The sequence below is a fragment of the Tauraco erythrolophus genome, chromosome 4 (genome assembly GCF_009769465.1).
Source record: "Tauraco erythrolophus isolate bTauEry1 chromosome 4, bTauEry1.pri, whole genome shotgun sequence".
Lineage (NCBI taxonomy): Eukaryota > Metazoa > Chordata > Aves > Musophagiformes > Musophagidae > Tauraco > Tauraco erythrolophus.
In genome coordinates, this window is record NC_141468.1 from 56,268,319 (window position 1) to 56,292,633 (window position 24,315).

A 24,315-nucleotide genomic window follows, 5' to 3' on the forward strand; every position below is an offset into this window, starting at 1 on the left:
TCCCATACGGCTGAGGCGTTTTTATAAGAATGCGAGCAATTTTGAGCTTTGTGGAAAATGCTGAGTGCTGGCAGATGCAGGCAGAGAACGGCAGAAGAGAAAAAATACATTCCTTTGAACATATTAATATAGAAGGCAATTAAGAAATACAACAATAATGAGCACTCCTTCTCTCTCGTAATGTATGTTGCGCTTTAAAGAGCAGGTGAGGACTCCCTGAAAACAATAACAAGCAACATAATGAAGTCCTGTCTACACAGGAATGTTACTTCAAATATTTCAGATGAGTTGGCTTGAGTGCATTTGCAAAGATTGTTTTAAAGTGGCTGGGCTTGCTTTTTGCATGTACAAAACCCAGGCTTACCAGCCCACGGCCTTCAGCTGCTTCAAGCTCATGAGAGGATTCTGTCCATTTTGAGTGACTTTCCCTCATTGTATAATGTGACAAGTTTTATCTGCTGTCTGGCCCCTGAGTGCTCTCTTCTGTTATGAGATCAGCTGGATTAAGTATGTTATCACTCTCGCTGAAGGCTGATGGCTTCCTTTGCAATTCCAGTGCGTGTGTCTTTAGATTCACACATTTTTTAGAGCAGTGCCTCTTTTTCCTCCCCTGATATTGTCTCATGGGTTGTGTGTAGCACGTCCAGCCCCAACTCTATGACACTGACTCAAATATTAAGATTTGTGAGTGTTGGCCAAACTGAATGCAAGAGAGGGACATTCCTGAGAATGGACCACCATAAAGCAAAATAATGCTGGCTGGTCTACAAGAGCACAAGGGATGTGAACAGCACCTCCAGGACTTCTAACTGTCCAGAATAGGATGAGCTGTGAAAGATTTATCCATTGGAAGTCACTATTGAACCCCAGTATTGTAACATACCTGGATGATCTACAACAGCTGTCAAATTATGTCACTTCAAATAGGGACTTGTAGAGCTAACGTTTTTTTTCAAACGACTAAACTGAAAAGCAAAGGCTGAGGTTACAAAAATGCTGTTTGAAATCTAGATAGGCGGTCAGCTTGGAAATGCTGCAGAGGGAAATATTTCTATCATGTCCTGTATCATATTGTAGCTCTGCATCTCTAAACCAGTTAGTATCTGGATGCCAAAACCAACGATGGAAATGAGCTGTATGAACCACAAGCCTCTTTCCATCTGTCTGTCACTGCCTTCCCTAGTGTGGTCATTGTGGTGCTCCACTAACCAGAACTCAATCTTCTGTCCCCACCTCGTGCTGTTTGACTATGCATCTGGGCTTGCTGCTACTCGTCCTGCCACTCAAATAACGCGGCAGCACCGCATGAGTTAAAGGGAATACAGATTGCAGGGCAGGTGTATTTATTGCAACAGCGGATGCAGAAAAAAGCAATAGCAAATATACTTTGGCTCATAGTTCGTTCAGCGCTCTTAAGCTCCTCTCACATTTTATGAGACGAATTACCAAAATAAAACATTTCAAAATGCTGAGATTATAAGACACTTATAATCAAATCTTTAGCAATACAAAATTCTTGGATTCAGGCCTGTTCTAGTGCAGATGATGCTGACCTCTATGTTATAGGAGATCTTAAGGCAAAGACTCTGCTCCATTTTACTATGCACAGAGCAAAGCAATATCGCCGCCTTGGTTGCTTATCTGCATGGTGTCTCTCGCGCTTCTGCAATTGAATATATTTCAGTACTCTTCTACGCAATGCTGCATATCTTTCTGATTTATCCATTGCCTGTTTCGGTAAGACTTTTTTTCATCTCTTGGAAGCACACTTCAAGGTAACATTGCTACAGAAGTGCACAAAGAACTGCAAACTTGAATTCTGTTACTATTCAGCTCTCACTAGCCTAGCATCTTCTTCCCTCCTTCCCATTCCAACACCAGCACAGGAGTTCTATGGAAAGGAGATGTAGACAGGGAGGTATCTTATTTTATTACACATTACTGAGTTTCCTGAGAACATCCATTTCCTAGGGAAGCCCAGACTGGAAAAACAGATTGGAAAGCTGTTCCAAAATTGAGGAAAAAAAAAAGAAACCTATTATCATTGGCACTGAGTTCAGTGTAGAAATGACAAATATTTGCAATTTGTCTCTGGCAACTGAGGCACCGTTATGATGAGGAACACGAGCCTTGAAAGCTGCTTGATGCATAAAAAATGTTTCAGAAAAGAAAAGGAGGGTAGGAAGAAGAAGTCCAAGGATTCCGTGAATGGATAGGAGCCAGAAGGCAAAAAAAGAGCTGGAAGAATGCTCTTGACAACTTGTGTTAACTTTCACACGAGTGCCTAGATTCAAAGGAGCTTGGGACAAGGAAAACAACATACAGGAAGATTTGCTGTAAATTGTGCAGAAAGAAACAGACCTCTGAAGAATATTAGGACGTTGTACTTGTACCACTACCTCAAGGGCACCTTGAGGTTTACAAGAGTAGGGGGAGCTTCCCAGAGGTCCCCACTGCACCCTTTCCAGAAATCAGGAGTGATTTCTGCTGTCATTTGCAAAGACGTGCACTTAGCAGAAAAGGTGCACTGTAACAGTTATGCTGTGTAAGTAAATATTATCATGAAAAGATTGGCTGAGCCATCCCACCAAAGTTCTCATTTTCCCCTAATGACACAAACACATTAACAAAGATGCCTCTCTCTCATTCTTTGGCTACAATACGTTAATTTTTCACCACCGTATTGTCTCATTTAAGAAAGAGCAGGACAAACCCCTCATCCTTTTTCCCTGAGCAGCATGGACACCTCCTCCTTCTCTCATGGATTTCAAACAAGACATGGTGAACATCTGCCTCTTGCAGCAACCATTGATCAGAGTGTTTGTAAGGCTGCTCCACCTGCCCTTCAATTTCCTAACAAAACCCTTCATTATTATTCTACTGTTAGTCAGAACAGTCATACAGTTCCTTTCTCCAAGACATTTGCTCAGTAAAAGGCATTGTTAGCCAGAGCAGCAGAAAGATGTCCAGATCTCTCAGAATGACCAAAGGATGGACACATCATTAACATCCATTGCAGTCTGGGGAGTAATTCTTATTTTTGTTGTAGTAAATAAGGCTGAATTTCTAAAAAAACTGTCGTCAACTATTGTGTATCATTCTGCATTAATATCTGTGAACTTTCCATAGTAATCAATGAATCTTTGCAGAAACCTGAAAAAAACACCTTTTTTTTTTTCTATTTATGAAACCTGACTTTCATTTTGAAATACAGGCACACATGTCCAACCGCCGCTTCCAGCACGACTCGGGAACATGAACTTTCCAACTCTTGAAGTATTTTCTCAGTACCACATATGTAATACATATTTCCAGCACACACTGGTAGACCAGCATCAATCCTGTGAGCAGTGAGCCAACTGGATTGCTGGCAAGAACTGAGGCACTACTGGGTACACGTGTCCACATGCAAAGGTGCTGCTGTATTGGGTTTTTGTTGCTGAATATTCAGACTGCAGTCCGTAGAGATGCTTTGCAAACTTTACCATCCCAAAGTCCCAGCATAATTACTCTTCATTCCAATCAGGTATGGGAATTACTCAATCTCCACCTTCTCCTTTTCTGCCGGTATAGGTACACCACCATTGTGTCTCTTTCTAATCCCTTCTTAGGACACTCCACTGTCAGTCTCCGCCGCATTTGCTCCATACAGCTTGGCAGCCATTTGAAATGGCAGTAACTTAACACCAGAGGAGTCATGAAAATAGATTGGTTTCACCCCAAACTGCAGAATCCCAGTAGGTTCCTATGTTAGTTCCACAAAACAGCGACCGTGGAGCATTGCCTGGGAGAGTGCCTTCCCAGCATTCAGTGTGAATCAATGCACAACAGCGTATATGCAACGAATCACGGGGAAATGGGGGCCAAACTGCAATAAATAAATCATACGGCTACACATTTTCACTCTAGCTAGTACTCATTGGTTATTTCCAAGAAAAATGTATTCTGAAAGCTTTTCCTTGTAGATATGGAAACAATTTCTTAGAAACCAGTCCTGCTCAGTTATCAGATCTATTCACAACAAATGAGAAACAAACATTTCCAAAAGCAAATAAGATGTCAAAATGTGGCTATGTAAGACTAATCTAAGGAAAACAATTACAATGACTTAAAAGCAAGAAAATAATTAATTTAAGGACATCTTAAATCTTACAATGGCCACATGATGGCCTAGTGAATTATTCTTACCAGATTAAAACAGAGGTGGAAGCAGGGCTATTGGTAAACTTCAGTAACATCAGCCAACGTAATCTTCAGCCATGTAGATTTTTGTCTACATTATTAGTGGACGCTGCTGAAATTTGTGTTGATGCCGGGCTCAGCAAAGGGATATGAACAGATTCTCACTAAGGGAAAGACTCCTCAATACTGGATTAAAAGAAATTGCAGAATTCACTTAATAAACAGCCTCAACTCTGACAAAGAATTGCAGCTTTTAGATATATTATATTTAATCTTCCTTTCCAAGTCAGAGAACTTGCTTTTATTCAACAGGAAACATTGCCAGGTATAAGGTGTGTCAACAATTACATTACTTACATAAATTACTTACATAATGGGTACTTCTGGAACCTAATGGTTTATATAGAGGTTGATGTGAAAATGTGAAAACTATAAACTTTTTGATAAATATCTTATTTTATGTATGTTTTTTCACCTGGATTTGATTAATATGTAGCTATATATACGACGTATACGTTACAGTTGAATATATATGCAGAGAAACACGGAATTTCTCACATATACAGGTATTTATATTCCATTGTATGTTTTGTTTTCAAAAGAAATTGTATTTGTATTCACATGTCAAGACTACTACTGAAAACACCATTTATTTTTATGCAGACCTGGGTTTTGCCTACAGCCAGAAGCGGTAAAGTTAATTCATAGAACTTTCCTGTTGTGGATATACGTGTATCAATATAAAATTTAATATGCATAAGGTAATGTTAACTTGGTTTAGGAAGGAGAATAAGCTATACCAACACAAGGCACTTCACTGTTAGTGGAACAGGCATATTGTACGAGGCTGTACTAGTATAACAGTTCAATCTAAGACACAAAAGTAAGGAAGAAAAACATAATGCCACTAAACAAAAGTTATGCCAGTGCATTCTGGGATGAACACTTGTCTTTCCTATCAATTGCTGAAATAAGTAAAATTGTCAGGTGAGTATTGTCACGGCAAAAGCAGTAATAGCTTGTGCATTGGAGATTATAACTGATAATTAAACACCCAGAATGAGGCTGCCTGTTTGGAGAGCTAAGGATGCTGGTAAAAAAGAGAAAAGAGACAGTGAAGAGCTATAAAGGCAGTGAGTAAAAGCTCTCTTTTTGTCTGTTAGTTGAGGTGATGAGATCTTTTATATGGTGTGAGGAATACACAAAAAAGTAACGGAGAGTTATGGGTTCAGTTTTAAGAGGCCCATGGCCCAGGGTGTCTGCAGGAGAAAAGAGAGACAGAAGCAATGAGGTCTGTGCAAGTTTCTGACAATGCAAAGACCAAAAAAAAGTAGCCTTTTTGGCAGGGAGGAGATCCTCTCCTTGAGAATTTGCAGGAAGTTGCTTTTGTCAGAATTACTTACAGCCCCTATGCATGAAAACAGAATTTGACTGGATTTTGTAAGTGGGGAGAGAAAACCAAGAAAATACCTTTTTCTGTGCCATTGGCTTCTGTTCCAAACGGAGAATGGACCTGGGAAAAAATAAAATTACTATTATTTTTATTTTATTATTAATAATAAAAATAATAATAATCTGTTCAGCACCAGAAAGGCGCTGGGCAGATAAGGGAGATGAGCTTCGGCCACCCGAAGCTGGGCCTCGTGGGACAGCAGCACAGCGACCTGGGAACCAGGGGGACGTAGAAGGGGTCTCCAGTAAGAGGGGAGGTGGTGCGGCGGTCCCCTCCCGGAGGACGGGACTGCAAGCGGGGGCGATGGGAGCAGTCGCCACCGGGTTGGTGCAGGGGCACAGTCCCGCTCTCCCGGCGTGCGAGGGGAAAGACGCGCTGTGAGAAACCGCTGCCTGTGTTGAATTTAGCGAGAGCCGCGTCCAGTCCCGACCCAAGTACCGGGACAGGTGCCCTTGCTGCCTGGGAGGACATTCCCTCCCCAGACGTTACAGCCAACAACCACCAGAGTCTGAGGGGGAGGCAGACGAGGTCGCTTCGACCTGGTGGGGGGGAAAAAAAAAAACAAAGCAACATCAACGAGAGAGGAAAACAAACAAACAAACAACCCAGTACTTCAAACCTGCGCTGGCCAGCAACAGGTGGCTGAAATTGCAGCAGGTTTACGGCCGGGGACTCCCCGGAGCGGGGCGCCGAGCGGTGGGGCAGCCCTGCCTGGAAAGAGGGGTTCCGGTCCCCGGCCTTATCCAGGCGGCAGCGGAAGGGGACCGGCCCCTCCCCGGCTCAGGACTGCACGGAGGCCACCTCCGCCCGCACTTCCCCGGCCGGCTCCGCCGCCTACAAGTTCCATCGTGCCCAGCGCCGTCGCGGTTGTTGCCGTCACGCCCTGTTTCCCCCCCACCCGCCGTTGCTCCCCGCCCACTGCCGGCGGCGCAAGCGCAGACGAGGCGGCGTCCAAGGCAAGTCTCCCTAATGTAAGATGGTGGCCGGGCTGGCAGCGGAGCGCCCCGAGCTCGGAGATTACTCGTCTCTCGCGTAAAGGTCGTCGGAGCAGCCGCCCAAGCGCCCGGCCGGCCGCCGCCGCAGGTCCCGCCCCAGGAGCGTCGCTGCGGTTTTCTCCCCCCTGCTTCTCCTCTCTTTCCTCGCCGCCTCTTTCCTTCCCTCCCCACCCTTCTCCTCCTTCTCCCGTCGCCTCCTTCCCCGCACGCTCACCCACCCACCCACCCACCCACCCACCCGCCCGCCCCCGCCGGCCCGGCCGCCGCGCCGGGCAGCGTGAGGGAGAGCCGCGCACACGCACCGCGGGCCGGGCAGGGAGGAGGAAGGCGGGTGAGTGCGAGCTGAAGGCCGGGCCGGGGAAGGAAGGAGGGAGGGAAGGAGAGGCGAGGAGGAGGGGGGGGGAGCCGGGCCGCTCTGACTACGAGAGCGCCGAGGCTTCGCTGGGACGGCGCAGGCCTCAGCCCACCCCCCGGTGCCAGTCCCGGCGGCGGGGGAGACGCGCCGGGCCGCTGCCGTGCGCGGAGGGCAGCGGGCCGTGTGGGGAGGGCGAGGGGGCGAGCGGGCGGCTCCTGCCCGGGGGTCGCTGGGGAAGGGGGCTCCCTGCGTGCCGCTGCCCGGGGGAGGCTTTATTTATTTCCACCTTGCCGCTCCGGCGCGCTGCGGGGCGGCTGTTGGGCCGGGCCGCTGGCCGGGGCCGCAGAGGGGGACGGTGCCCCCGGAGCCGCTCGTCTCTGCCGGAGGAGGCCGGCGCGGCCGGGCGCGGGGATCCCGGCGTGGTTCACTTAGGATTTGCGTGGAAATTTCCTCTCTCCCCTTCTTCCTCCTCCCTGGAGCCAGGCTCCATTTGTTCTTGTGATCTGCACTTTTTTTTTTTTTTTCCCTGAGAGAGAGAGGCAGACAGATGGTAAATGGCAGCCTCTTATTTTTGGTCTTATTTTGGACGGTCCGTGTAACCTCCCGAGATTTGTCTGTCAGTAAAATAACTGGTACATAACTTTCTGTCTCCTACTTGTAAAATGCTAGAAGCTCTTTTCATTTTGTGCGTTAGCAGAAGCAAATGACAAGGCTGCGTACGGGCTCTCATCCTACTTCCAGCGACAGCCGTACAGCTCTACCTGTCAGTCTGAAAGTGAGCTGCCGGTGCCTTCGTCTGTACAGTAAAAGGGGAGGGAAAAGACACTAGATAATTATGTTAAAATGCTTCGTTACCATACCTGAAAGGATTTAATTGTCTATGGCTTATATATTTGTGTCAGTATGGTAATATCAAGTACATAGTTCATAGGAGAAGTAATTCTCTCTAGAGCATATGTTAATATAAGCAAAACCCATCAGCTGGTTAAAGCTGTGGAAACTCTAGGCCTGCAGATGTTAGCTTATTCCTGCTCAAAAGTTTTAGAAGTTAATGTTGGCTAATCGCATGTTTACTGAGCCTGTAGAGATTTCTGACTTGCTGGTTTTTAACTGTCTGTGTTTTGTTTTAGTTTTAAAATGTCTTGACTTAAATATCCTTGTACTTTAACTTCATATTCTTGGAAATGTGAGGACTGACACTAATAGAAGAGAAATTCATACCAAAACATGAATATGTAGAGGAATGAAATTCCTTCTAGTCCCTTTTTCTCTCTACTTTAAAAAGGAAAGAGAAAAAGAAAAAAAAATAAAATACAGGCTTATGCAGAGCAGAGAATAAAATACCTGTTTGGCTTGGAAGGGTGAATTAGTTTTAGATAGCCTACAAATAAATATACTTCTAATTTCTTAGCATCTCTCTAATGTAATGTAGTGAATTAGTGCATGGTCTAGGGTTCAGATGTGTTGTACGTTAGACTTTTGGGATTCTGTGATAGCATTTCCATTTCATAAACAAGATGAACACATGCAAGCGTTTAGAAATGTTCAGCAGTTGAACTTGGCTGAATTGCAAACAAAGTTCATTCTAGGGGAAAGGATTGTTTTGGAAAGGGGGAATACAATGATAAACTGGTCTCTGCTTTTGACTTGCGTGTTTCCTCAGGTGCTCCTTTATTAGTTTTTAAAATGCTGAGTCTTGGAGGATCCTGACAGCTTTTCTTTTTACAGAGGAAAGGTGGTAAGCACCTGTCGGGAGTAGTGCTCTGTTAGTTTCTTGGTACCTTTTCTTCAGCAAATTTAAGACGACCTCTACAGTACCCACTAAATAAAAGACTTGAGTTAAAGAAGCTGGTGGGAGAATATACACAAGTATGTGGCTTTTTTGTTTAATTAAAAATACTCATTATAAACAGATACGCCTTGTCCTTCATGGCTGTTGTTCAGGAAAGTTAGGATTTTCTTTGTAAGTGAAATGTTTTTAAATTTCTGAGACCAACATCTTAAGTATGGGCCCTGAAGGCTTAACTCTGGCAACTATTTCTCAAAATTTTGCCTGCCTCTTTGAAATAAATGAGATTATTTCAAATAGCAGTTACCTGTGCTTACAAAACGCTAAGTGGCTGATCAGAGATTGGCCTATCTTAGGCCTTGGACAACTAAATTCGTTGTTCTGGTAAGATGAGAGTGATCTATAGGCCTTACCACATGTTGAAAGGAAATTACTTGCTCAGCAAGACCGCCAGGATCAAGGGTTCTTAAACTTTCACATGGCGAATGGTGTCTTAGGTTGTACAAACCACCTTTTGTCCTGCCTGTGGTTGTATAGCGTTGCTGAGATAACTTGAGCAAGTGCATATGTGAAAGACCACATGACTTACCTTGCTTCAATGTCCTGAATGTTTCAGTGCTTTAAAAATGTTGATGCTTTCTTTGCTTTCCAGTGTGTATCTTTCTACCTGCTTTACCCGGGTTTTTATTGGATGGAAACAGCGTGAGAAGTCAGAGCTCTCTGAATAAATAGAGCCCGCATCTCTCTTATGGTTCTTGGAGAATAGTCCAGGAATTTATTCCTTTCAGGAGACTGGTTAACATTTGTTATAATTTTAACAATTGTAAACACCTAACTTGGAAAGTGAAATATAGCAGCAAACGGTTTGGCATGGCTTGAGATGCTGCTCAGACCTTCTGGTTCTTCCTGCAAGCAAATTGGGAGGGCAATATAAATATCTATCAGGAAATATGAATATAATCTCTGTAAGTAAAGGCCTGTATTTTTGCATTAAACTTTCTGGATCAGTTAAGTGCATGTTTTCATCAAACTGGATTTTGTTATGTTGTGCCAGAAACTTTGATGATATGCTTGGTTTTGTCAGATGGCATTTTTCTTGCGCGAGCTTGAAAAGGGAATCCTCGTTGTTCTCTTACTTCAAAATTGTATCAAAGATTCTACTAATTTAATGACCATTCAGAATACATGTTCTTGACTCTGGCTAGCTCTTATTAGACTGGCTTCACCAGCTTAAAGGAAAGAGTTTGTGTTTAAACTAGTGATTTCCACGTAGTACTAAGATCAAGTAGGTTTTGTGGTAGTGTGGTGCTTTTTTTTTCTTTCCTTCTCCTTGGCTGTTTTGGGAACATGACAACTCCAAGGTATTTCTTGTAGGAGTCGATCATTTAAACGGAGCTTACAAGTGTTTTCTAAACACACACGTACAAAATAATGCATTCATAAGCTACCTTATGCACATGGTTTAACAATTTGAGGAAGCTTGCATCCAAAACTATCAGTACAGGCCGAGAGAATGACACTCCTTCTCGTCCCTTTCTGTGTACCCTGAAAGCTATGTACTGTGGTTTTATTTTGGAGCATAATACGTTACTGTTAATTTCATAGTGATTAATCAATCATTTGTGTATTTTTATTAGGTACTTCATCTGTTGCTGGCTTTCAAACTGTGGCAACGTGGGTTGGGGTCGACATAAGGGGAATTTTTTTATCTTTTTTGTCACCGAGTTAAAAATAAAGGTGAATGTAAAGATCAGGCAAACATGCTACTTGGTGGAAAGGGAGCTTAGCTTTTTCTGAGGCTTGTGCCCTGAGCAGTGCTGTCTGCTTTTGATCAAGTTCTGTTTTCTTGCAAGGGAAGAAAGGAAAACTTCATCTGTCTGTGAGTGGCTTTCTAACATGCTCTGATCCCACTATCATTTTTTTCTATCTTGCTGCTGTCTCAGGAAGAATAGACGCCTAATATGCAGTGGGTTCCAAATGACTGCCATATCTGTTATAAAGTAACTGTACTTCTGCGTATTTTGGCTGTGAGACGAAGGGTCCCCAGTTGTAGCGCAGATCCTTGGACTGTCCTCTTCTGGGCTTCGGGTGTTTTATTTGTCACAACTTAGCAGTCCTTGATTGCTGGAAGGTAACACTGCAGTATCTTCTGTATGATTGCAAGTGTTCGTTATTAGCACTAGGAATTTGGGGTGGTGTTTTTGTTTGTTTTCTTTTTCAAAAGAGATGAAGTGAATAGAGAAAGAAACTGTAAAAATGACAGCATGCTTCCCTTTCTTGACTTTAAACTTCTAATGAATTCTTGAAGTTCTGAACAGAATCACAGGACTTTTGTAGGAATGACCAGAAAGCATGACAGGAGTGAGTGAGAGCATACTATGGTTTTCAGTAGTGCTTCATTCTGGGTTTTACTTTGGCACGTTTTTAGGCCTTATTTGTGGTGGACTGCAGCCTGATCTTGTGTTTTGAACTACTGAGCTCTCATCTCTTCCGTGCTTAACAGAAGGGGCATTTACTTTTCCCAGTGTAGGTGTTCTTAAATGGTTTCTTCCATGTAAGATTCAATACAGAAAAGTAACTAAAAGGGGTAGCAATCTTGCTCACTGTAGGACAAAATATAGTGCATAGGAAGACTTGTTACCAGTTTACCAGTTTAATGCAGTGGAAGAGTGAGAAGCTGGGCAATTTGTTTCAGGAACACTGAATTCAGCAGATGAGATCTATTTGAAAGCAGGCTACATGTTGTGTTTTGGTTTAAAGTTTCTATCACCAGTGCAGATTTAATGTGAATCCTGTTTGAATCGTGTATATTAATTTTAACTTGCAAGATCTATGGGCTAAGACACTTGGAGTGTGAAATACTGTACTTGCAGGTGGAGTAATTTCATTACTTCTAAACCCATCTCCTATTGCATGTTACAATAACTTACAATCTTAAAAAAAATTTAACAGAATTTGAGTGCAGGAATGGGAGGAAGTAATTTGATTATATCTATACGTGCTTTGGAGCTGCCTGCCTGAGGGAAATTAAGTGATAGAAGTTTTGATGAAGGTAGTGTCCCAGATAGGTACCATGGTGGCTGTTGTCCAGAGTTTCTGTTTTGCAGTACAGCCTAGAAATCTAGAAACATGGGATGGGAAAAGTACATTGCAGTGATCTTTAGATACGTGTAGAAAGTGTTCTGCTACCTTTTTTTTGTTCTCTACCTTCTCTCCAAATATAAAGAATGAAGATAGGTGAGTGTGCCTATAGCTGTGCCTGTAAGTTAAAGACCTAAAGCTTCTCGATGATCTGTAGAAGTTACCTTCTGTTGGATGTTGCAAAAATGAAAAGTATTCTCTCTTTTTGAATAGCTACTGCTTCATTACATGTGACTTCTTTTTTATTGAATGAAGTCTAGAATTAGTCTTCAGTATTTCATTCATAAAAAGTGTCCTCTGAGAGCTTCTAAACTAGCATAAAATGAAAGGGCAAAACTTGCTAGGTCAAAATTAGTGTTTATAGGTCAGCTTGCCAGATCATAGAATGGCATAGGCTGGAAGGGACCTTAGAGATCATCTAATCCAACCTCCCTGTCGTGGGCAGGGACGCCTCTCAACTAGATCAGCCTATTCAAGGCTCCGTCCAACCTGGCCTTGAACACCTCCAGGGAGGGGGCATCCGCAAACTCTCTGGGCAATTTATTCCAAAGTCTTACCACCCTCGTACTGAAGAATTTCTTCCTAAGATCTAATCTAAATCTGTTCTCCTTCAACTTAAACCCATTTCCCCTTGTCCTGTCCATGGACACTCTTGTAAAAAGTCCCTCCCCAGCCTTCCTGTAAGTTCCCTTCAGGTATTGGAAGGCAGCTATTAGGTCTCCCCAAAGTCTTCTCTTTTCAAGGCTGAACAATCCCAGCTCCCGCAACCTGTCCTCATAGCAGAGGTGCTCCAGCCCCTGGATCATCTTTGTGGCCCTCCTCTGAACATGCTCTGACAAATCTATGCCTCTCTTATGGTGGGGACATCAGAATTGGATGCAGTATTCTAGGTGGGGTCTCACAAGAGCAGAATAAAGGGGGAAAATCACCTCTCTTGACCTGCGGACCATGCTTCTCTTGATACATCCCAGGATGCAGTTGATCTTCTGGGCCGCATGAGCGCACTGCCGGCTCATGTTGAGCTTCTCATCTATAAACACCCCCAAATCCTTCTCTCCAGGGCTACTCTCAACCCACTCTGTGCCCAGCTTGTATTTGTGCCTAGGATTGGCCCGACCCAGGTGAAGGACCTTGCATTTTGACTTGTTGAAGCTGATGCAGTTAGCACTGGCCCATTTCTCAAGCCTATCAAGGTCCCTCTGGATGGCATCTCTTCCCTCAAGTGAGTCCACGGCACCACACAACTTGGTGTCAGATAGTTAATTTGAATGCGTTTCCCCCAGTCAGTGTGAATTGTAGGGGCCCCTAAACTGCTGAAGTTATGTTAAAGGCACTGGTCTGAATGAGAGAGGCCCAGTAGCATTAATCAAATTTATCTAGTGACTTAATCTTCCTGTCATATATCATATAACTTCTGCTCCTCTGAAGGAGCCTGATTGCATGTGCTTCTGTTGGTTGTTTAGCAAGTTAAATCCCTTTTCCTAAGAAGGTAAGCTTTTCCTTTTATGAAACTTCATCCTAGTTTAAAGGTAAAGGAAGTTATAACTGAGGAACCATATTTGAGAAATTATAGCTTCTTCCCATCTTTGCAAGCTTCTTTGCTAATCCTTTCATTTAGTAAAGGGTATATTTAACGTATTAATGTTGTGGTTTTACAGTTAGTGGCAAATTGGTTCTTGAACATCAGGTGGTAAGTCCGAAACTAGAGGATGATCACTAGTTTTCTATTACATAACTGTTAGTGTACGTTGAAAATATGGAAGAACAGCTGGGGAGTTTAAGGAAATATCAGCTCTTATACTCATCAGTCTGTCTTCTGCACACGGATAGTATCATCTTCTGGCTGGATTACAGTTTCATTTCTGTCTTGAATAGTAGTTGTAATTGTAAGCATGCTTCAAGGTAGGTCCATTCTCATGTTTTCACCAGTGTAGTGGCTTCCTGCTGTAATTGAGCCCTTTTAGAGTCATTAATTTCTTAATTCTTTTGCTCATGGTCTCATTCTGACTTAACCTTGAGGCTTGTGATTCCCTGGGGATGGGGCAGCATCATACCTTGTATTAGAACTATTGCTCTGGTTACTACTATATAAATACATAGCACAGTGAAACTTGGTAAGAACCAGCTGCGTTGTGTGACCATATGACTCTTGACAGTGTTAAGAAAACATCATACCTCAGGCAGAAACTGCCTAGAATTAGTTCTGTAGACAACAGTATCTGTTTCTGGGAAACCAGCTAACTGGTTTCAAGTTTGACGACCAGAAAGGGAACACCATACAGCCATCTTTATAAGGAAGCCTGCAGTGGCATGGCATTTATTTTTTGAGCTTAGTTATACAGAGTATAATTAAGGTGAAGAATCAGAAAACAGGCACTTAGAAGTAAAATGCTTATTCTGTCTCTTTACGGATAATTAATACCAGTTACCATGAGTCTTTTTAAATTCTTTGCAAATATATCTGTATCTATCTATCTCTATATATACCTGTTGAGTAGAGAGGTGAAGCAAAATTTGTTTTCAAACAAATGTAATTTGTTAGAACAAGGTGAGAGGGGCAGGTTCCTTTTGGCACTTGCAGTGCTGTAGTCATCGATCCTTAATAAATGAGCCACTTACTGGTTGAGAGAAGCAACCAGCTGCTGTTTCTGCTGTGTTCGGTGTGTGCCAACTCTGAAAGCGTGGTGAAGGTAACTTCCATAGAGGTGCAGTACAGCATCTTTTGACGGTGACTTTTTTTTTGGAGACTCATAAGAAAGACCCTAGTGTATGGAAGAGCAAGAAAGGGGATGAACTCAGTGTTCCACTCTGTTTTGTTTTGGTTTTTTACTAAATATAAAGCCGGATACTAGAGAGCATCCCCTCAAACAGAGCTGACATCAGCATAAATGTTTCAGAAGCCTCCTTAATATTGTCTTCATTTTGTATTTTTTCTTGTGTTTTTTAAAGAAACTTAAACCTAATAGCCAGTTCTTCACTCTCTTAAGACAGTTATTTGAATATTGTATGGGTTCTGCTTAATGTGGGTCTCACATGGGCTTAGGTTTGTCTGAAGGAACTGTGTTCAACTGCTGTTGATCAGTAAAAACTCAGAACTGTCTCTGTTAGTATTAAAAAGTCACAGCATTTAAAGGATATGCTGGGCAAGTGCATTTGCAGTCATCTTGAACTTCTGTGCTTTTTGTAACCTATATTTGTCATAGTCTGACAGATAATTTATTTGGGATTTAATTCAGCACTTTGTACGTATCAGCTGACTCCTTAACTTCACCTGCCTGAGTTAATGGAGCTCCATATAGTTGAGGTAGCAGTAGAAGGAATTTATCTAAAACCAGTACTGCTCATCCTACTTAAGTTTGTGGAAACTGATACTCTGGTTTTGAGTATTTTACTAGATTGTTTCTTTTTAGAATACTAAATTAGTTTTCCATTTCTGCCCAGCCGTTTTAGAAGAATGACCTGGAAAACCATTTCCCCGGGATACTTCTTAATGCTCTCCCTTTCCTTTTTTTCTTTTAAGACAACTTTTTTGTATGTGACTGTCTTTAGAATTTACTTGCAACAGCATACAGGTTGTCTTCAAGCAGTTATATGTTCTCTTTCCCATTGAGATAAAGGTACTTCCCTGAATGCAGGTCCTGGTCTTTCTCAACCTTGTTCTTTAGTAACAAATACGTATTTCCCTGAAAAGTAGAAGCAGAAGACTGTAGCTTGTGTGCCACATATGTGGGAATTGGGATTTATGATGTGAGTGAATATTGCACAAAACAACTACCTCTCTGGATTTCTAGCAGGTATGTGGAGTGAGTGATATAAAGATTCTTCCATCCTCTGAAGTTCTGCTGTGCTTAAACACTTGGTTTGCTTTTTGAAACAAAACTAAATTTTTTGCAAATACAAAATGAATGTCTACAGTAATGCTGCAACTTATTTTGACCAGTTTTGGACTCGAGTCTATGTAAGTAGTTATACCTTGTTGTTAATTTGTGAACCCTTAAAACTTTGTAGTTTTTATCCCATTGGGAGACGCAACCTTCACTTGAAGGCAGTGCTGCAAGAATCTTACCTGGAGTCTTTAAACTTATATGTTTAGGAATAATAAATATCAACTTCTGAATAACTTATTGTCATCCCTAATTTCTTCCCCAAGGGAATGGAGTTTCATTTCCTTGTAATGTAACTTTTACCCTTGGGACAATCTTGTGATTGTAGTTTCCACCTTTATCTTCATTTGCGTAGATTACAGAATTTCTTGTCCTTATTCTTGTCTGATAAAAGTGAACCATAATCAATTTCTGAGAGTTTTTGCCTAAAATACGTGGACTTGTAGGTTTGAGCTCTGCTTTGTACTAATTTTTCTTATGATGGCAATCTCGTTGGCTAAAGAATGCTAAATTAAGTGTAATCTTCCACCTTCTGAAAGGTATATTTTATAGAAAACTGTGATGTATACTGAAGTAGCAGAAATGCTGGGAATGAAGTGGCTGCTTCTGAAGTGAATTTCACCTGCAGTTGGTAATATTTCTCCTTCTTGTCCCCGCGATGTCTTCAGGGTGTGTAAGATTCTGAAGTACAGCCTAGAAAAAAGTGAGTGTGGGGGAGAGATTTAGGGGTTTTTTTTGTTGATCTGTTTTCCAGTTCTATGTTTGTGGGGTGGTGTTTTGTTTTTTTTTCATTCTTTTGTTTTTTTTCCTCAGAAAGTAAAATTCTAAAGTATTCTCTTCAGAAGGCAACAATAATCCCAAAGTGTGATTGAGTGTGACTGTGACATGGTAGACATTTGTGCTGTTTTCTCTTGACTCAGATGTCAGTGAATCTTTTTGAAACAGCATCCTGCTCTTGTTTGTCCCAAGCAGACATCCTAAGCACAGCATTCTTATTTTCCATACTTAATGTTGACTTAAAGTTCTTTTTTTTTTTTTCCTTCAGCCAATAGATCATAGGATTTATTTCGTAGAATCATAGACTGGTTTGGGTTGGAAGGGATGTTAAAGATCATGTAGTCAAACCCCCCTGCCGTAGGCAGGGACACATTCTACTAGATCAGGTTGCTCAGAACCTTATCCAACCTGGCCTTAAACGGTTCCACAGAGGGGACATCCACAGCTTCTCTGGGCAACCTGTTCCAGTGTTTTACCAGCCTCATAATAAAGAATTTCTTCCTTCTATCTAGTCTAAATCTACCCTCTTTCAGTTTAAAACCGTTACCCCTTGTCCTATCATTACATGCCCTGATAAAGAAGCCCTCTTCGTCTTTCCTGTAGGCCCCCTTTAAATTCTGGAAGGCTGCTGTAAGGTCTCCCCAGAGACTTCTCTTGGCTGAACAGCCCCAGCTGTCTCAGCCGGTCCTCCTCATAGGGAGAGGGTGCTCCAGCACCCTGATTGTCTTTGCAGCCCTCTTCTGGACCTGCTCAAGCAGTTCCATGTTTGTCTTATGCTGAGAGCCCCAGTTAGTTATTCAACTAATAAATTCTATCTGCAGATTGTTAAGTGTCCGTTTGCCTGAGGCTCAAACCAACTTGGCTGCTCCTTTGCAGTGAGAGGCAAGTGTTAACACTTCTTGCAAATATCAAGTTTGCTTTGTTTCGCTCTCTTGTGGCTGTAAGGATATTAAGAGTGTGAATGGCTGAGAGTGAATCTGGGGACAGTGACCGTGCTGTTTCCCAAGTTTAGGATGAGGTCAAAGAGACTGGCCAAACCCTTTTCCTGCTGTGCAATTCTTGGTATCTTTTCAAGGATTATGAAGAATTTTTTTAGGCAAGTGCAAGGGTTTCATTTATTTGTAGGGATTTTTTTAAAAAAGAGGCTGGATGAGGAGTACAGACTTTTGATATATTTGTTCCCCTTCAGCTAGGAATGGAGGAAAGGATATGGGTTTTCCAGAGAGATATGGAGATCTGTAGAGGAGATTACTTTTTTCTGTTAAGAAAGCATCACTGCTGATTCCAGTATCTGTAGACCCTCCCCTTCCTTTTGAGAAAAAATAACTGGCACGCATCTCAATTACTGCTAGGAGGTCTGAAGTAAATCTTTGAATGCATCTCTTCTTCACTCCTTCTCCTCCTGTCTCTGGGATTCATTGACTGACTAGTCATAACATGGATTTTCCAGTAGTTAACAACTCCTGATGTTACTTCTTTTACCAAAGAGTAAGTGTCTGTGTCTGAAGAACTGATACTGTCCTAAAATACCTTGCTGTTAGCCTGATAAGTAATTTTGTAGGACTGGATGGAGGAATGGGAAAACTGATACAGGAATCTTTGCTTGTAATTGTTAGTAGGACACTATACCAGAAACTTACTTCAGATTCACTTTTTTTATAACATTGTAGTGGTTCGGACAGCAGCCCTAGTTATGTACTCTTAACTCTCCTTCCTGGTGTATTTCTGATCTACATACTTTGAGAGTTCCCCCTACCTTCAGTCCTGGGCATCTTTACTTCTTCCTGTGTATCTGAGTGAGTGTGTGTGTGTATATGCTCTACTCAGCAGAACTGTCATTCAACTGTGTGGGTTTTTTTAGAAGTTCTTCCATAACTCTTAATTCCAGTTTAGAAACAGATCTACAGGCTGAACAGGAGACCATCTCTTTTTAGTGTTGAGGTATGTCCTAGAGAAGGATTATAGTGAGCCTACAAAGGTGGTGTACAACTCATTTCAGCTTGTATTAGAACAGGTTTTAGTATGAGGTCTTAGTTTCTGCAGTTGTATCTGAGGTAGTGCAGGGATGAAGATCAAAAGCCACTCTGAATCAAAACTTTAGATTTGTAATGGAAGACTTTAAGCCTAGCAGATTAGAAGTAAGAGTTTGCTAAAATTCTGTTGGTCCTTAGGGAAATGGGTTTTCAGCCTACAGAAGAGAAGGCTTTGGGAAGCAGGGGGTGCTAATAATAACCTTCTGGTACCTATGGGCAGTGATGGAGAATGCCAAGCCAGGTTCTTCATAGCAGTGTGTGGAAGGCAGGCAAGAGACAGCAGACATGCATTAAAATTAACTGCGTTTAAGAAGAAGGTGTTTCACTATGGCATGGGACAATCGCTGGGACAGGTGAAAGTGGTTCTGTGGTGTCCATCCTCACATGTTTTGATGCCCAACTGGGTAAAGCCCTGAGTAATCTAGACTGATCTTGCTGACCTTGCTTTGAGCAGGAGGTTGACTAGAGAACCCTCGAGATTCTTTCCAACTGGAATTATTTTATGATTCTGTAGCAAAAAATGTGAAAATTCTAAACTTCATGAATATAAAGTTGTCCATGATAGAGCTTGAAACGAAATATTAGGAACGGGCCTATGTAAAAGGCCTTAATGTAGATAGTATGGCTTCACTGGAAGTGCAAGATGGTTTTTAAACTTAAAGGTACTCCTTGATGTAAACATTGACACTTATTGATGTAATACAGAAGATTGCTGAATCTCTTGCACTGTCAAAGGATGTTTGTTGGTTTCCTTGAAGTTTGAGCTGGTTGTTTAACAATTCAGTGATGAAATCCTCAGAAGTGAAAGAACTTTTCCATACACTGTCCATGGTACTGCAGGTGCAGGCATTGCCCTTCCACAGTGGCAGTCAGTCTGAGGATGTGCTGAAATAAAAGTGGTTTAGTGTTGAAGTTGGGGTAGGCTGTGTTTGTGGTGGGTTCTTGTGGGTGTTTTTCTTCCTCTCTCTCCTGTAAGGTTTTTCTTTTCATTTGTCCTTTGGGCTAGTTGATTCTGTTCAAAGCCTTGAATGAAGGAAGGCTGGTCCTAGCATCCAAAACTTATTTTCTTCATCTTTGCACTCTACTTGTGGATAGTGTCCTTTACACTAGTTATTCTAGATTTTGCAGGTATTCTTTCTTAAGCTTTAGAGTTTGTTTGTGGAGTTAGAAAAGTGTTTTTAAACTAACCCTTTGTTGTGCTGATATTGCTGTTAGATGAAAGCTGAAGGACACATAATTTTTCAGTACCTTAGTACCTGTATTTCCTTTAAAAACAAACACTGAACAATAATTTTCACTGTTATATACTAAGACTTGTTATGTTTTAACAACGCTTGTGAACTAAAACTAATTAGGGATTGATGAACTAATATAGGTGTTTGTAAATTATCCAATACCTTTATAGAATGCTGTAAAGAAAGAGAGTGTGTTTGAGAGCTTGTTGTGTGTCCAGTAATATTCTTTGGCCCTCTGTCAAGCAAGTTTAGCAGGAATAATATAAATATTCATAAAAATGTACCTTAATTTTGGCCTGGAGGAATGCAAAAGTAGTTCATTCTTCAAGTTGACCTTTTTTTGGCTTCTCACCACAGCTGGTAACTTAGTGTGGTATGGGCAAACTGGGGTGCTGTGGCTACTGGAGACCCAGACTCTAGCTGACACGTATAATAAGTAGTTTATATGTCATGGTCACTAACCTTCAACTAGATGTAGATGCCAACTAAAAGGTCAGAGTTCTAAAATATTCAGTGACTACTAGAGAAGTAGAGCTCTGCAAACATAATTTTGTCATTCTACTCTAAGAAGAGCAGAGATGATGGACAGGCTCTTCACCTAAATGTATGATTTTTTTTTTGTTTGTTTTAATTTTTCTTGGAAATGTTGAACATGACAGTACCTTTTTGATTATTGTGGGTTGTTGCCTCCTATATAATTCATCAGTGAATTACATTTGGTACTTTGACTGTTGCTAGATATATTGAAAATAAACTTTAAATACTATTGCCTTTCTCCATCCAAAAATACAAGTGTAACATTTATCTTGAGTTAAATTTTTGAAGGGTAGAGAGGGAAAGGTATATACCATATAAGCAATTCTGCATCATGCTCCTTTTACAGATAATTAGTATAAGAGAACCGTTTTGAAAGACAAAATACATTTAGAAGGCTGAAAAAAGTTGAGAGGCAGATCCTGTATCTTTTGTGGAAAGTAGTAAATTCCTAAGCTTTTTTCAGTTTATGCTTGTGTCAGTTAGTGATATGTTTTTTCCTGTGCAAAGTGTATTGTGGTAACAGATTCTAGCAGTACATGACTGCAGTTTCATCTAAAATACTTGGCATTGTTTACATACCTATATGTAATGGATTTTGTCACCTATACCTCAAGTTTGTCTTGAGCTGTGAGAAAAGACTAAATGCAAGATTTGTAAACATGCTTAAATAGGAAGCAAAAGTAGGTGGGATGTTCAGCAACCATAATGCTGCCTGTTACGGACACTGTGTGATGTCTGTATAATAGATACTTCAGGTATTTTTTTGATCGCTCGTAACTGATGCAAGATACTTATTTTACTGCTCAGATGTAGTATGCTGAAGGCTCTGTTTTTCTCCTTCTCTGAAAAGACTTTGGTATAGAGAGTAACTTATGATATGTTTTGTTCTAATAGTATCTTAAAGATCTCTTCTACCCTTTCCACCCCCCAAGTGTAGCTGTTGGCTTCCTTTGCTATGCCACAGGTGGTCTTAATCAATTTACTTTCAAAATGACCACACTTCTCTTCTTGTTGTTCACTGATGATAAAAAGGTAAATGACTATTAATTTTAATTTTTATACACACCCTGAGAACCATTTTTAATTTAATTTAACAAACTTCTCTTTAATTCTGAGGAAAACTTGGGACATCAGAACTTATATATATTAAAGAACCTATTTATAACTTGTATCAGTCAGTAATTACTGAATTTTTGGAAGCATCAAATTTCGTCATCCCATTCCCCTGTGCAAGATGAGGGATGCAGAAGTAGTATCGTGTTGGATGCAGAGATAGTATCTTGTGTTAGACCAATATATCAGTTGATTATATATGTTGGTCTAAAAAGATACGATCTCAGCCTACAGACCTTGTGGCTGTTTTGGTGTAGAATGAATGTGGGAGTGAATGCAAGGCACAAGGATGTGGCTTCTCCATCTTTAGCAGTCTCAGGACTCTGCAGAGGTGTGCAGTGCTAGGAGGAAGACAAGTTTTCTTTCCCTCTGTGCTTCCTGTCATCTCTGCCTGTGGCTATCCTTGATCTGTGTCCTGCTGTTTAGGAAGAGCTGCTGTGGGCACCTGCTTTGTTTCTGGTATTGATACCTCTGCGTTCAGGTGTAACAAAGTGACTTGTGACTTAGTGTTGAAAACTTTAATTCTTCGTAGTGATATCTTATGCTGTTTTATATGCTGTCTATGATCTTAACCTAGAGAGAATATTCAGTGTGCTCTAGCATTCTTAGTCTTATGCATAGCTGTGTGTCTCAAGGAATTAAAAAACCCTGTGGCTATAAATGTCCCTTTAGAAGTGTTTAGAACACTAAACAGTTTTCAAGCTTTCATTGAAACTATTTTCATATGAAAGTTGAAAAACTAAACTGGAGTTTTCATTGAAAGATGATTTCTGGGAAGTAGTACTTTACCTTGGGACTCCTTGCAGGGGAGAAATAATGTGAATTCTGTGCATGGTTAGTTTGGAGTTCTTGTCTTGCAGAGAAGGCAACTAACCTGGCAGCTGCTGTAATCTGTAACCCTAAGGAATGGGGCAGTGGAAGTACATCCCTGCCACTGATGTCACCAGGCTTTCTTCCTCCTGGGAGAGGATGTTACTTTTCTGTTAGTCTCTGACTTTGGATTTCTCCTCTGCACTACCTGCTCCACCCAATGAGCATTTCCTTCTAGAGGGTCTGGGAATTGAGTTGCTGACGTTCCAGCAGCAGTAGGAATCCTTTAATCCTTTCCACAGGTTTACTGTTTATATGAGAGTTGGGAATTTGTCCAACTGATGTTCTAGTGTAAATCTGGGAACAATAATGTAGTTGAAATGTGTGTATGTAATAAAGTTTTAATAAATGGGGCTGGGGGAGAAAACCCAGAAAACCAAAGGTGTCATTTATTCACCCTACGTATTAATTGTTAGCTAACTATTGCCATGTTCATCCTTTATGGGCAATCTGAACTACCTGTGTCTTTCTATGTGCATTATTTTATCAACTAAAACTCTTCATAATATCTGATTTACCTATCTGTATGCCCAATACTGATCACAAGCCTTTTCTGTTACAGTAGGTAAGGAGAAAACACTAACATGCTTTTCAAAGACAAATGTCTGTTCTTAAAAAGCAGATAAAACACTGTTATTTTATTGAGTTACAGGAGCAAAGATAGCTACTGTATGTGATGTTGTGGTCTGTACAGATTATTTTACACCCTCTTTATTACTGTATGGATCTGGGCCTTGTGCAGATGGATATTAAAAGAACTTGGAACGTGTAGCCTGTTCCTTGTGAGGTGGCTACAGCGCTTGTCAGGAGGCACATAACCTGGGTGCCATGTCCCTGAATAATATGATACCACCCCTCCCTCTCCAAGTCTCCAGGAAAGATGCTTCTATAATTATGCTGTTTACTAGATAAATGCTGAGAAATATCTTTTTAATATCCAGGGAGTAAGTATTTGGTGTGGTGACTTAGCATTACTTTGAAAGTGGACATTTCTATTAGAGACAGTGAAACCACTCGGCTGTGATGTAGGAACACTAATAAGGGTTTTCTGGTTGCTCTTTAAAACACTTAATTACTATTCAGCACCTGCAGATGAAGACTAAACCACACTGTAAAGTTTCTATTATAGGTTTGTAACCATGCACTAGCCCACACAAAAGTGCAGTGCAGTATGACCCATTGTTTTATTTTCTTATTTCTGCACGCACATTTCAAATGGAGCTTCTGTGGTTCTAAGAGTAATTTTGGAAAACTTTTTCTCATCAATTTAAGCTTCATGCTTAACTGTTCTCCTAAATGTAGCATGTCACATACCAGCCAGTGCTGTTGATCCTGTAGTTAATACACACAGTAAGCATAAATGTAAAAATCACACATTTGTATTTCATTCTGGTTCATTATTGCTTGACCTCCTGATGCCAAGACCCTAGAAATTCTGAACATTGAAACAATAGACTTAGACTTGAATTCAACTTTCTTGTTGAATTTAGCTGATTTAGGCTTATTTACATATTAATATTTCAGATACCTTGATTAGCAGGGGTGTGTCGCTGTTTATAATAGCCACATATGCTAGCCATTTTCTCTTTTAAAATTGAATTTTCAAATGATTTTTATCTAAACTAGAAGTGTCAGTTGGTTTTTTGAAAATCAATTTTAGGATGTGTGTGAGTAACGCAGTAGTTATGTCCAAGACACAAATATAATAAAGCTTACTAAGTGAAATGTCCTAATGAAAAGAGGATGATGTTGTCAGAAAAGTAGTCATAAATGATCGAGCTCTGAATACTGAAGGACAAGAGTCAATAACAACAAGGGAAAAGCATGTTTTTCTGATGCTTGCTGGGTTCTGTTCTCAGGGGTCTTGTATGCGAGTCTGGACACACTGAACAGCTCAGTCCTGAGAAGCTGCTGTACCTGGCCTGAGTGGCTAAAATAATAAGGAAAAGTG

At 41.2% G+C, this 24,315-nt stretch overlaps 2 protein-coding genes across 5 annotated transcripts in view; one reads left to right on the forward strand and one right to left on the reverse strand.

The window, feature by feature from the left end:
• The window catches only part of NUP205 (nucleoporin 205), a 70,270-nt gene extending 63,835 nt beyond the window's left edge, over positions 1 to 6,435 (reverse strand). For 2 of the 4 annotated variants that reach the window (XM_086610962.1, XM_086610966.1), the window contains exons 1-3: positions 6,255 to 6,435; positions 5,653 to 5,695; positions 4,189 to 4,368 (exon numbers count right to left, since the gene is read on the reverse strand). The gene's annotated coding sequence lies outside the window, so the exon portion shown is untranslated. Of the gene's footprint in view, positions 1 to 4,188; positions 4,369 to 5,652; positions 5,696 to 6,240 lie in introns of all 4 variants that reach the window. The other 2 variants (XM_086610963.1, XM_086610964.1) reach the window with 2 other exon arrangements.
• Positions 6,436 to 6,925: 490 nt separating this feature from the next.
• The window catches only part of CNOT4 (CCR4-NOT transcription complex subunit 4), an 82,184-nt gene continuing 64,794 nt past the window's right edge, over positions 6,926 to 24,315 (forward strand). The window contains 1 exon segment of the mRNA XM_086610968.1: positions 6,926 to 6,961. The gene's annotated coding sequence lies outside the window, so the exon portion shown is untranslated.